General features: G+C 36.1%; 1 protein-coding gene across 1 annotated transcript in view; it reads right to left on the minus strand.

Moving 5' to 3' along the window:
• The window catches only part of LOC123674225 (homeobox protein 2), a 262,915-nt gene extending 249,715 nt beyond the window's left edge, over window positions 1-13,200 (minus strand). Inside the window, exon 1 of the mRNA XM_045609149.1 lies at window positions 12,910-13,200. The gene's annotated coding sequence lies outside the window, so the exon portion shown is untranslated. The remainder of the gene's footprint in view (window positions 1-12,909) is intronic.
• Between the last annotated feature and the right edge of the window lie 644 nt (window positions 13,201-13,844).

A 13,844-nucleotide genomic window follows, 5' to 3' on the forward strand; every position in this document is an offset into this window, starting at 1 on the left:
ATCTTCTGGTTGTTGTAGACTCTAATCAATAAATGATTCTTCGAATTATAAATTCAAGATCGAAAATAAAATTAAACTCTCTGAAATTGTTATTTCAGTTGTAAACCTTGACTCGCTCTGCTCGCCGAAGGGGCTCCGCCCCTTGGACCCCGTCACTATGCCGGTAGATCCTTCACTGGGTATCCCTCTAGAAAATAAAATATTTTTTTCGGAAACCTTGTATCGTTAGCAGATTTTAGACGATTCACTCGGTATCCTATGCTGATTCTAGGGTAGAATTCTATATGACTTCTTTCCTAGAACATACCATTTCGCCCTTGCTCACATGAAAATATTTGATGCAAATAACTTTCCATGACGACAAATCAAGGGCGGTCCTAGCCTTAAGTTTGAGGGGGTTCGCCGTTAAGGGTTTCGAGTTTTTCTATGGTACGAAATCCCAGATTACACCGATATCGAGCTTAACCTCTCAAAAATATTTATATTTAGATATTTATATGAATATTTATACAGGGTGTTTCAAGTTCGAAGGCCTATTAGACGTTTCTGGAGAACGGGGCCGATTTGAAATCTGAAAATTCAGAATATGACATTGTTCATGATGCCCTATTCAGCTAAAATATTTTAGAAGTTCTGGCACTTCCGGTTATACAAGAAAGATTTCCATTCTCAATTACTCTCTGCTAAAATTATTGCGTTAGTTCTCATAGTTTTCAAAATATTAAGAAAAAACCGTAAAAAAGAGAGAATTTCCATAGTCACTATCACGTGAATTATTTTCACTGTGAATATCCTATGCGTATACTCAATTCACTTTCACAAACTAGAATGATGTTGGAATATCGTGCATATCTTGAATTTGAAAAATATCATCACAGGGTGTTTCAAATATTGTGCCAAAAATTGTGAACAAAATTTGATCATAACTTTCGATTTTCAAATCAGAACCCTATTTTTTTTGTGATTTCGTTGAATTCTACGGTAAAAATAAGGGTAGTGTTCAAACATAATTATGCTCTCAAATTCAAATAATTGACAGGATCATTAGGACTACAAGCCATTTCGAAACGCCTGAAAGTCATAGGAATGATTCAGAAACAAGAAAAGTGGGTGCCGTACGAGTTGAAGCCGGGAGGTGTTTGAACGGAATTTGTTTGTTTGTGAACAGCTGCTTTCGAGGCAAAGACGGAAGGAATTTCTGCATCGGATTGGGACTGGAGACGAAAAACGGGTTCATTACGATAATCCCAAGCACATAAAATCATGTGGATATCCCGGCCTTGCTTCCACGTCGACTGCTAAACCGAATATTCTCGGTTCTAAGGTCATGCTCAGTATTTGGTGGGAACAGCTCGGCGTAGTGTATTATGAGTTGTTAACTGAAACGATCACAGGCGATCGTTATCGAACGCAATCAATGCGTTTGTGTCGAGCATTGAGAGACAAACCGCCGCAATACGACGAGAGAGTAGATGAATGGATTTTACTGCATGACAATGCTCGACTCCATGTTGCGAAAGTCAAGATATACTTGAAAAAGTTGAAATGGGAATTCCTACCCCACCCGACGTATTCTCCAGACGTTGCTCCCTCGGACTATCACTTGTTTCGATCAATAGCACACAGCCTGGCTGACCAGCACTTCCTATCTTATGAAGAATTAAAAACTTGGATCGATTCGTGGATCGCTTCAAAAGATGACCAGTTTTTTCAATTCGTACGCTGCCCGAAAGATGTGAGAAAGTATAGTGACCAGCGATGGGCAGTATTTCGAATCATAAATGTATAACCAGTGTTTTACAATAAAGCCTCAAATTTCGGTAAAAAAATTTGTACGCTTATGTATTTGTTATATTATAATATATTTATTTACTTATCACGGTTTTAGCCATTCAGGTAGAAATTAAAAAAAAAAATAGTAAATCTATTGTTTCATATGAAAAAAAAAAGAAGACAATTGGCAAGTATAACACAAAATCTAATTTGGTCTGTGAACCCTTTGAAAACCTTGTAATCACAGCGTCCTCGTCAACATCAATGTCCCTGTATATGTTCAGGAGGACTAAACTGAATCCGATGCCAATATCGAAAAAACCAGAATAACACCATATGAACTACCATTTATTCATTTCGAAAATAAATTTGCCGAATTTTCTGCTCGAATAGCTGTGCGAAAATTATGAGTTTCCATACAGTTTCATAATACGTCATAATCTCAAACAATCTATTAATATGAATTTCCACCAAGTGAAAAACCGATCCCATCAAGAAGATCTGGCATACAGGCAACGTCGCAGATTATTTCGCATCTGACCATAGACCTAATATCTGTATTAGGATATTAGGTCTATGCATCATTGCATCTGACAAACGTTACGTATTAAACATGATGGCCGCCGCCATATATAAACAATCGATAAAACCATCGATTTTGACGAAAAAAAGGCATTTTTATGTCAGGGAAAGCTTGAAATGTGATTAATTAATCATTTCTAACGAGAATCAGTTGATAAAATACAAGAAAACTAGCTATTAATGTGGATAACCTCACCTTCATTAGGCCAATTTCACAATAAAAAAAAAAAAACACAATAAAAAAAAAAACTAGCTGGATTAAGGAATTTATGACAGCGGATTCGTGATCTAAGACCCAAAATAAGTAAGTCTGCAAAATTTCATCACTTTTTAATCATTATTAAAATTAATTCTATATAGTAAACATTGTTTTTCTTTTCAGAAGATGGATTATTTTCGTTTGTATGGCTAATTATACAGGATACTTATTTGTCGAATATCAATTAGAAGTATCTAGAGATGTTGGACCAATTCAAGTCTGAAAATTGAGATTAAAACTTCAAATTATTAACTAATTTGTAAAGAAATACACAATATTTGATCAACAATTATATAAGGTGTATATATATTTGAAGTAGTAATTAGACATTTTGAAATCTGAAATTCTCATTTCTCTAGAAATGGCAATTTCTTTCTTCTTTAAAAAATTTGGGAAAAATGCATAATCAAAGTGTGAGAGTTATTATCAGTCAATAGAAATACCACTTGAAATAAAGAAACTGCATTCAATGTTTATTTTCAGTTTTGATAAATATTGAATTTACATAATCATTCGATAAGATCTATGAAAAGACCTACAGTGAAATTTTGTTTTAGGAATATTCAGTATAGCTATAATGAACTGAAAAGAGGCAGAATGAATAGATCTACCTTTCAAAAACCCATGGCTTATGTTGCCTTACAAGCAATCATATTATTTAGGTGTAACATCTTTGAGAAATCAGGTTATAAGAAGTCCCTCATTTCCAAGTTCATCAATACTTTTTCAGTTGAGCAACAAATTATTCTTCTATTCCATAATTTATTAAGGAATACAATATATGATCAACAATTATATAGGGTGTATATATTTAGAATATAAGGAAGGACACTTTTTGAAATCTAAAAATTTGGTTAATAGTAGGTTATTTTCAATAATTTATAATATCGAAAGACCAATTGGACATTCCTGAAGAACTAAGGCGTTTTTAGAATCTGATTATTGTATCGATGAATTTTGCATACTTTTCTGTTGTATATTTCTTGAAGGTATAGGGACAAAAATGATTTTTATGGGTTCTGGTGAATGATCAAAGGGATACAGGTAACAATTTCATTAATACCAGTCGAGATGTAGTTATCATAGATAAGGTATGATATAGAAATTTCACTAGATAATTCTGATTTAGTGGAGGACATCTGAATGATGGTTCGCTACGTTATAGAGTAAGCTTGTAGCTCTGGGTTTTACTCAGAAGTAAATTGAACAGGGCAATATATATAGTAAATAAAATTTTGATAGATATTAGTTAAAAAAGATCAACAATTGAGCATTGTATCTACATAAAATCAAAAAATAACTTGCTAACTGTTGTTGCATTGTACGTGGATGACTTTTTCGTTTTAACTAATGTTAATTCTGAATGAATATAATATCTGATAGAAAATTCAAATGATAATTTTATCATAAAGAATTTATGGAAAGCTAAAAAATGTTTAGGGCTGAATATCACTCCTTTGAAAACTCAATTGAAATTTGATTCAACAAAAGAGAGTTGTAATGATGAACCATATAAGAAATTAATAGGTTTATTAACGTCTTTAGCAGTATTAACTAATCCTGATAATGTTAATTTCTTGAGTCAATTTAATAATTATCTCATTATTGAACACTGAAAAAGTGCAAAATTCATTTCAAGTTGCAAGTAAAAAAAGGTCATTGTTCAAGTTTTACTTCAGTCAGAAGATGTGTTCAGTATTTGAAATGACTGCCTCGGTACTAAAATTGTATCAGCCAATACTATTGACCCATGTTAGTGGGTTGATTTTTTTCAAATGTTAACTTTGGATCTGAATCAATTAATAATTTAATGAATAAATCAGTAGGATAGCATTTTCGAACTGGCCATAGAGCAACTATTCCTATAACGATTGAAAACTTTAGTGAAATAGGTATCTACATGTTTAATCATTCATTCATGAAATGGAAAGTTTTGATGAATAGTTACTTTTTAAAGTATTTTATACCTACATTGAATTGCTAGAAAATTGATACCAATTTCAAAAGTAACTGCCATGTTGAAATTCTTCATATACTGAATGATCCTTTAAATTTTATTTCTGTCGTAACATTTTGACTAGTAATTCAACTGATTTTTTATATGTATATCCTAGTATAGCTTTAATAAACAAACTAAAAAGAGACAGAATGAATAGACTTGCCTTTCAAATACCCATGGCTTATGTTACCTCATAAGAAATTTTAATTTCTTATCTTGGTGGAACCTTTTTGAGAAATCAGGTAAAAAGTTTGAGTCTCTAATTTCCAAGGTTTATTAATACATGTTTCAGTTGAGCAGCAAATAATATAATAGATAATATATAGTTGAAATTATTCGTATGGAAGATTTCACAACGACTTGACTTATTCATTATAAATTCAACAGCACTGCACTCAAATTCTTCAAAAACGGATGGGTCATTTATATTTTTGCACTCTCCTGTCGTAAAAGTGTATATTTCAGATATTCAAAAAACACATGGAAATTTTTGAATGTCATCTGACTAACTTGGCTCTTTTTCCAGTAATAAAGCCAATTGTGAATTATCTATAAGGAGTTTTTCTATCTGTTTAATACATGATCAGATGAAACTTCTGTTCTCTTTTGTAGTTCCATCTTCTGTCGCAATAGATTCAAATTCTCACGAAAGAGAATGTAGTTTTATAGTTTGTGGAAAATAAACGAAAAATTCCTGAAATAAAGTAACATTCATCCAATTGAATCAATAATTATACAAACCCTTCAAACGAACCTGAACTGAAAATGCATTCGATGATATCAATATTCATTTCCAAATTTTGACAAATATCTATCGAATTTTCGATTCGCCGAAGACTTTGCATTTTATCTGTCGGCATTTATTTAAATATTGAATAACAATTTTGGAAACTGCAAACTTTTTCAAGAACTTTCATATATCGAAATGGAATATTTATTATTAACATGACACTGACAGCCAAATTGTCCACAGATACCACAGAAATATGGGACTTGAAATGTCAAAATGATCCGAAACACCCCGTATACTCGAAAACCGCGGGGAGAATCGAAGGTTTGGGATTTTTCCCGGGATCTCCAGACGATTTTGAGGGGGGTCTTATTCTTGTCATTTTTGCTCTAGATGGTCCCGTTTGGGCTGTGATTTTACGTTTAAAGTTTGACGTATATGTGCAAGCGGTTTTATATATACTTAGAATTTGTATACCTATTTCACAGAAGAGTAATACAAAAGATCTATGATATTATTAGGTTTTCCAGAGAACTTCCAATTTATTAAATATCTATATAACGGTAAGTTGTAATCATATAAAACTTCGAACAAACTTAGGTTCATGCATGCAATCAGAAATTCAATAAAAACAGGGTACTCCGTAAGAAAAACCACCTGGTCATTTGAATTTTTTTTGTGCAGCCTGTGCAATCCTAAACAATTTGAGAATGTAGCTGAAATGGAACCTAACGATACTCATTATCTGGTCGGAGGACTATCACTCAAAATCATCAAACGAAATCTTCATTTTTTACCTATTCCTCGTTCACCTAGCTACGCCTCTGGCCCGAATGTGTGCCAGTGGGGCTGCAGGTGAGATAGCAACCAAATAGGACCGACAGCCCCAACGATTAATTTTCAAACGCTCTTCTTGTGTGGGTGCCGACTTTCCACACCCACCCTAAGCCTAGAGCGAGGAGATTTATCAGTCGCTAGTCTCTACACTCACGATACCGGAGGAGAGTATGCATTACGCCTCTCTGCGATGCCGCAACAAGAACAAACGATTAACACGAATCGAGAATCGTGTGGAAGAACGATTCTCATTGTCATTAATCACTGGCTAATTGTCGCAACAAATTCTTGGCCTTATCGGATGTGTATTGATTGTTTGGTTTCGTCATTTGAAGGTATTCGAGTGGGATGCAGAATTTTTACGGTATATCACTTTATACCTACAACTTATACAAAATCTAAGTACTATATTGCAGAGTCTACTGAAGGAAGTGAAAGCATTGTGATAAAAAAACTTTTTGGTCCCCTATTTCTCTTACTAAATGCATTTCAGTCCATCCACGAACTCAAGGTTCGTGTCTCTCTGTTCACTCATCTTTGTAACAGCCTTAACTTCTACAATTCTTATCCAATTTCAATTGAATTTGATCATCAATGAAGTCATCAAGAAATTGAAAACCAGAAAAACTCCAGGTGAGGACAAAATAACAAATCTTATGTTACAGAAGATGCCCAGAAAGGGAAAAGCAGCACTAAAAAATAGCCTATGAAGTGATGAAAACATAATGGAAACTACAGCAGTGATTGTGTTCAGTAATCCAGGGGACAATAGAAAATGCCCACAAAGCTGCAGGTCAATAAGTCTAGTGTTAGCATTTGGAAGAATAGTTGAAAGAATTATTGAAGAAGCACTGAAATTGATACCTCCCGAGCAATTCGGATTCAGAGAAGATCATTCCATAGAACTGCAGCTCCTGAGGCTTATCGAATGTTTTACTGCACGATCTCAGATTAAACAAGCCACTGAGTTAGTGTTCTTAGATGTTGGGAAGGAGGAAATACTCACCTTAATGCGTAAACCACTTCAGCTCCTCTTTAGCATAAAAAAAGAACCAGATACATAAGGCATGTGATTAGGAGTGCAAAATATGAGCTTCTGAGGTTAATAATAGAAGGTAAGGTAAGGACATCACAATTTTTGGCTGAAGGATTTATTGAGATGGTTCGGTTGCACCTCCAGCCACATTTTTAGGGCAGCAGCATCAAGAGTTTTGATTGCCAGGTGGATCGCCAACCTTCGTTAGGAGACGGCGTACTAAGAAGATGTTAAGAGAGCCTTTCAGCTAGTTTGGCACAAAAGACTAGCCCACAAAATGAGGATGGCAAACTATACACCTACAAAATAATAGGAAACTACTTGCAGGACAGGAATTTATACTTCAAAACAAAAAATCTACCAACAGTCAAGTGGAGGTAGGAAGCGGATACCTCAAGGTTCAGTTCTAGGTCCTGTACTCTACAACAAATATTCATGCGTTATCCCAAAAAATCCAATAAATACCTTTCTTGAAGTTAAATGTATCTCAGAAACGCTTCAAACTCGGTCTAATTTTCATAAAAACTTTTTTCTTAAACGACCCAAAAAATCACCCTCCGGAGTTTCAAACCGTAGAAACCCCATATTATTTATAAAGGTGACCATCCACTACAATCCCCAAATCCACTCATCACCCCCATTCCATCTTTAGTAAACCAAATACCCCCCGTAATCCACTCAATTGCCAAATCGAAAAAAAAACCTTTTTATATCTTCCGCCTCCCCCAATAAAACAACAACCCCGATATAATTCGACCCAAAACTCTCCTCTCGATAGCGTTTCATCACCCAATACATCCCCTAGTAGTTGAAGTCGACCCGAAATTGGTGCTTGAAGTGACTGAGCTGTTATCCAGTCCGATATCAAACCCACTCAGGAAATTTGATCTGGGTCCTTCCCGAACTGGCCACTGGCCAGAAAGTTTGGCGGGCTCCTCTTTGTAATTGAGTTTGAAGGGGTGCCGACCTAATAGACAGTCGTATATAAAATTTAACCCCATCGTTTATGCTGCAAGCCCGAAGAATTTGTCATTGGACAGCGATGTGGCGTGAGCTGATGGGCTTGAAGGGTTGTCTGGCTTAATTTCACGCATGTTGTTTCGAGATGGGGCACTTTGGGGGTAGGAAAGCGAAATTTGAGTTATAACCCATTACAGTGACCGGAACTTTCGCGGCGCTGTGTTTGTAAATTGGTGATATCGTGACTACTTTCCATTTCATCGGATGCCAATTGGTTAATAGCGTTCTCGGCCAATTTTTATGGTGCCTCTTTTCTCTCAGGGGATTGCAATTTTTCATCCCGGGACCACTGATGGAATCATCGGTTTGGCAACTCAGCGATTTCTGCCACACATACCTTCCATCTATATAGCAGACCGTGGTTACTTTGGCGTAGAACGGTTGGTTTTTTTAACCAGGCAGAAAGACTTCTTCGTATTTTTCATTTTTCAGATTAAGAAGCTAAAAATTCAACTTTTTGGTCACTTGTATTATCTTCATATCGAGCAAAGTTTCCAAGAAAAAATAAGATTTACTTGTAACTCATTCTTGAAACTTTTCATGGACGACATGAAATCAAAACCAGAAGTAAAAAATCAACAACAAAAAATTCAATGAGAATATAAAAAGCCCAATTTTCCCTAGCAAAAAAATGGAATCAGCGATGGAATAAGTTGAAAGTGAGTTTGTAAATGTGAAATGATCACTCGAGTGTTCATGTATATCGTATCATCAGAACACCTTATCTGGATAAAAATAACCGACAATGATTATATCATAATGAATCACACCTCAATTTCAGTGTTTACCTCGAATTTTGGTTCATTATTTCCAATAATTAACCTTTTGAATACGTCAAGAAAAAAATTTGTCAGCCCCCCTAAAAGCAAAAATCCGGCGTCTAGAGCTTTTCTTGAGAACTATGTGGGGTATTCGCATGAAATTCGATACGAACATCGGTCACCATACCGCATTAGTCTCCCAAGACCGATAATACGATCTTTGAATTTCAATAGCAAAAAAACAAAGAAAGTAACAGTCAAAAAAATAATAAGTCGAAAACTTCACAACATATCATTCTGAAATTTGAAATATATATTTCAACAATATACAAAATGAATACAAAATTTTTTACCACAAAATCCTAGCACTCATAGTTTCCGAGTTATGAATTTCTTAAATTTCCCTTCGTAATTCGGAACGGTTGACTCCGGGTTCGAATCCCGCTGCTCATCAACTTTTTACATTCAAAATTGGGTTTTTTTTGCTTCGTCGAGATATTTATATTAGTTTTAAAGTTGAAACAATAAGCGTTAGTGTAAAATTTGCAGTGTTTTTGTTCTTTCATCAAAATCGACATTTTCATGAAAAATATCCTTTCAAACTCGACATCCTTGACACAGTCCTTTCGACCGCCAACCTTCAATGAATTCCGCATGCCCCCAACGCCTCCACAATGACCTTACCCCCAAACTTTTATGGCTAACTTCCCGTCATAGAGTGGGCCGCAATTTTTTCTCCAAAAGGTGATATATGGTGGGACGTTGAGGCCCTCCTACCACCTCCCCAACCTCCTTTATTATTCATCTCTGGTTCACGAGAGAGGCAAACTTGAAATATGTCACGATTATAGCGAGTTATTGCACTTTCAAGTTTTATAATGGAGGTTATTTTGATGGATTCGGTCCCTCACTTGATGGCAATTCGTTTTGAATGAAAAATAATAGACTCAATTTTCAGAAAATTGTAATAATACTAGCGTTGGTCCTTCACAGTGGATTCTTCATTAGGTAAAGGGTGTTTTTTTCAGAGCTATAGAACTTCAAATTGCAATAAAACAACGATGGATTATTCGATTGACATGAATTTTATTTATCCACAAGATAATCTTGTGGCATTACATTTTAAATATGATTTCTGGCTTATGACTGCCACGGCTGGCTCGGATGTAGTCCAATCTGGACGTCCAATTTTCGACGACTTTTTCCAACATTTGTGGCCGTATATCGGCAATAACACGGCGAATGTTGTCTTCTAAATGGTCAAGGGTTTGTGGCTTATCCGCATAGATCAATGACTTTACAAAGCCCCACAGAAAGTAGTCTAGCGGTGTTAAATCACAAGATCATGGAGGCCAATTTACAGGTCCAAAACGTGAAATTGAAATGTTGTTTTTAAGAATCAAGGGTGAAATATGAAAAAGTGACCAGCAAACTGGGCCGAGTTGCCGCCCCTCAAAAAGAAGCGCCTGTAACGATATTTTAACTGATCCATTCGTAACGCCGGCCTTGTCTTTTTATATCAACATGATACTTCTTATTGGGAAACCCTTAACATATACCAGGACCTCCCTAACCTCACTCTCCCCCCTCCTTTATAATTCATCTCTGGTTCTTCCATAGGCAACTTGATATATGTCACGATTATCGCGAGTTATTGCACTTTCAAGTTTTATAATGGAATAACGAGTACTCCCAGCCTGTGAAGGGGGTTGGGGGTAGATTTGCATCGGATGCGACTGTGTCTGGGAGGCTCCCCCCACCCCCTCTCAATAAAACCGACGTGGCGTGGGGAGACGCCCCTGTCGAGACGAATTGGTTCGTTTAACTTTCTTTTGGGGCTTGAAAAAGTGGCGGTTGATTTCACTTTGGATCCGATGCGGGGCACTTAGTTATTGGCTTTTGAACTGGGAGATGTTTTATGGACTGTTGCCGTTTAGGTCCTCAGGGATGCTGATCTGGGGATTTTGGTAAATGTTAGGTGATTCGTGTTGGGATTATTTGAACGGGATTTGGGGATCGGATGGTTGAATTTCAGTAAACTGCGACTGTTTATGCTCGGTATATTGGGAAAAAATACGGCGACATCTCGAATCATTTGAAAGATTCAGCGAAATGAATGAAAAATTATTTGAAGGTGAATTTGAACACCTCGGCGTCAAAGGTCGGTACAGAGTCAAGTCAGAATTGATTTATGCTATTTACTATTATTATTCATATAAATAAGAAATAATACCGGCCCTAATACCGTTCCCTGGGGTATTCCATACTCAACAGTCTTTGGTTTCCTTTTATGTTAGTCTTATTTATTGAATAACTTGTCATCAGTTTATATGCTTTTTCTCGAAATCCAATCAAGTAAACTCCTTGGAATTTTTTGATATATGTGACAAATATCGAAAGGAGTTAAGTCGAATCAATCAAAGATGCATTCTTTTTTTTTATGAAGTCTTTCGTTTCCACTCAAAATTAACCCGAATTTTCAAAGAATGACTTTGTATTGAAAGTATCACATCACTTTATGTATCCTTGTCATATTAGAGATCATCAGACTGTTTTGACTACACATTTATGTGCAGAAGATTGAATTAAGTACTTTTATTGAAAAAAAATTTCATGAGATGATTATATGAATACGAATTTGCACAAGGAAGCTGAGGCTCCTTGTTTCACATCATTGCAAAAGGCAAATTTGGTGAAATTCGAGAAACGATGCGTTACGATTTGTTTAATAGTTACTATACCGCATGACCTCGTCTTCCTCCGTCTTTCAACTATACAGGATGAAAATACTTCCTCTTCGAATCACAACCATCCCAAAGCTTCATTTTATGATAATATTATTCTCCAGACGTTGCTCCTTCGGACTATCACTTATTTCGATCAATGGCACATGGCCTGGCTGACCAGCACTTCCGATCTTATGATGAAGTAAAAAAATGAATCAATTCGTGGATCGCTTCAAAAAATGACCAGTTTTTTCAACGCGGGATTCGTACACTACCCGAAAGATGGGAGAAAGTAGTGGCCAGCGAGGGACAATACTTTGAATCATAAATGTGTTACCAGTTTTTCACAATAAAGTCGAATTTCCGAAAAAAAACGGCGGGAGCAAAGTTGTAAGCCTATGTACATTTTCTGCGATAACGTTTGAACACTTCAATTGATTTTGATGAAAATCTAGTCATAGGCGCAACTTTCCACGGAAAATCTTATATATTTTTCTAGCGAAAATGGTTTAGGGGTAGTTTTTAAAAAAAAATTTGAGCGGTAATGCATAAAACTTCCGTTTACTATTTTTTCCGACATCTCAGAAGAATTTTGATAGTTTTTTTTAAAAATCCGATGAATTTTACTTAAAAAAAAGATCTCGTGTTTTTTCGATAGAATGAGCCGTTCTCATGATATAGGCTCCCGAAGAAATAATGCTATTTTTATATTTATTCACTGAAAAAGTCAGTCGAAATAATCTTATACATTCTTTACGTGAAAATTATTGGATTTTTGGAAAAAATTATAGAAATTCCTCTCTGTTGTCGGAAAAAATAGTAAACGGGAATTTTATGCAATACTCCCTAATGCTTTTGCAAAAACTATCCATAAACTTATTTTCTGGAGAAAACTGCAGCAGCATGAGATTTGACATGAAAAGTTGCGTCTACAAATTAATTTCCATCAAAATATATCAAAACGTTCAAACTTTATCGCAGAAAATGTATAATTGAAATTGATTTTTCGGATGGCTGTAACGCGAAAAAAAATTTTCGGATGAAGGTTCAAAAAACTTTTTTGTTATTTTGATGGTGACTATCACCTCCCCAAGTTTTCCACACAATCAGTAAACACCCTGTATACCACAACCACCCCAAATGAGGGAAGTTCAAGTCCTCAAAAAAAAAAAATCGCGCAACTCACCTCAAAATCCGGTTAACGCACACCTCAAATCCACCTAGTCACTCTTCGCCAATCACTGTCTCAAAAAACCCACAGAAAAAATCCAGAAAAACTGCCTCGATGCACCTCCTCCAATCGAGCCGCGTAAACTCTTGGAAAAACTCCGCAAAACTACGCAAACTTCGTGCGCTCCCTGACAGTCACAGCGCCCGGAAACGTAGCCGGAGCGGTCGAAGGCGATACTGAGATAACTAAGCGCGCCGGAGTCGGCAGAAGGCGATGCCGCTACGGGCCCGCCAAACACTTTCTCGCGAACGGGCTCGCGCAATGCACCAAAACGTCCGGATAGTAAATATCAACATTATCCGAGGCGGAGGACCATGCCGGCGCTAATTGATGACGACGGTGTTTGCGGTGTCGGCGATCAACAGTTTCGAGTTGGCGATGGACGTTGTCCAAGATGCCATCAGGAAAAACAGGGTTTTATTTGCTCATTTTGTGATCAACAAGATGTAGAGTAATTGGTAGCATTAGGGTTTCATTTTGTTTTCGAAAAAAATAAGATATATTTTGAGACGAATCAATGAATGTACAACTACACTGGGATGCTGGATAACCGACAGTCTAGACCTAGACCCTAGACCTCCAAATAAGATTAAGAAAAGAGTATGCTAGATCAGCATTTGAGCGAATGCAGAGACTCTAAGTAAGCATGTTCCTGAAACTAGGTCATCGAATGGTTAAAAGCTTATATATTTTGTTCTTTTATATTAGAAGGAAGACTATACACTCAATTTGGCAATTAAGACTCATTTCAAATGTAAGTCGTTTGCAGAATGCTCAAAATTTTTTGGACGAATAAAGTGCAAAATGAGGGGACCTAGACCATCTTAATGCAGATGGAGAGCTATTATTAGGTGTACAACTTTGCTTCCGCTGTTTTGCAATGGATGGCT

This window comes from Harmonia axyridis, chromosome 2 (assembly GCF_914767665.1).
Source record: "Harmonia axyridis chromosome 2, icHarAxyr1.1, whole genome shotgun sequence".
Classification (NCBI taxonomy): domain Eukaryota; kingdom Metazoa; phylum Arthropoda; class Insecta; order Coleoptera; family Coccinellidae; genus Harmonia; species Harmonia axyridis.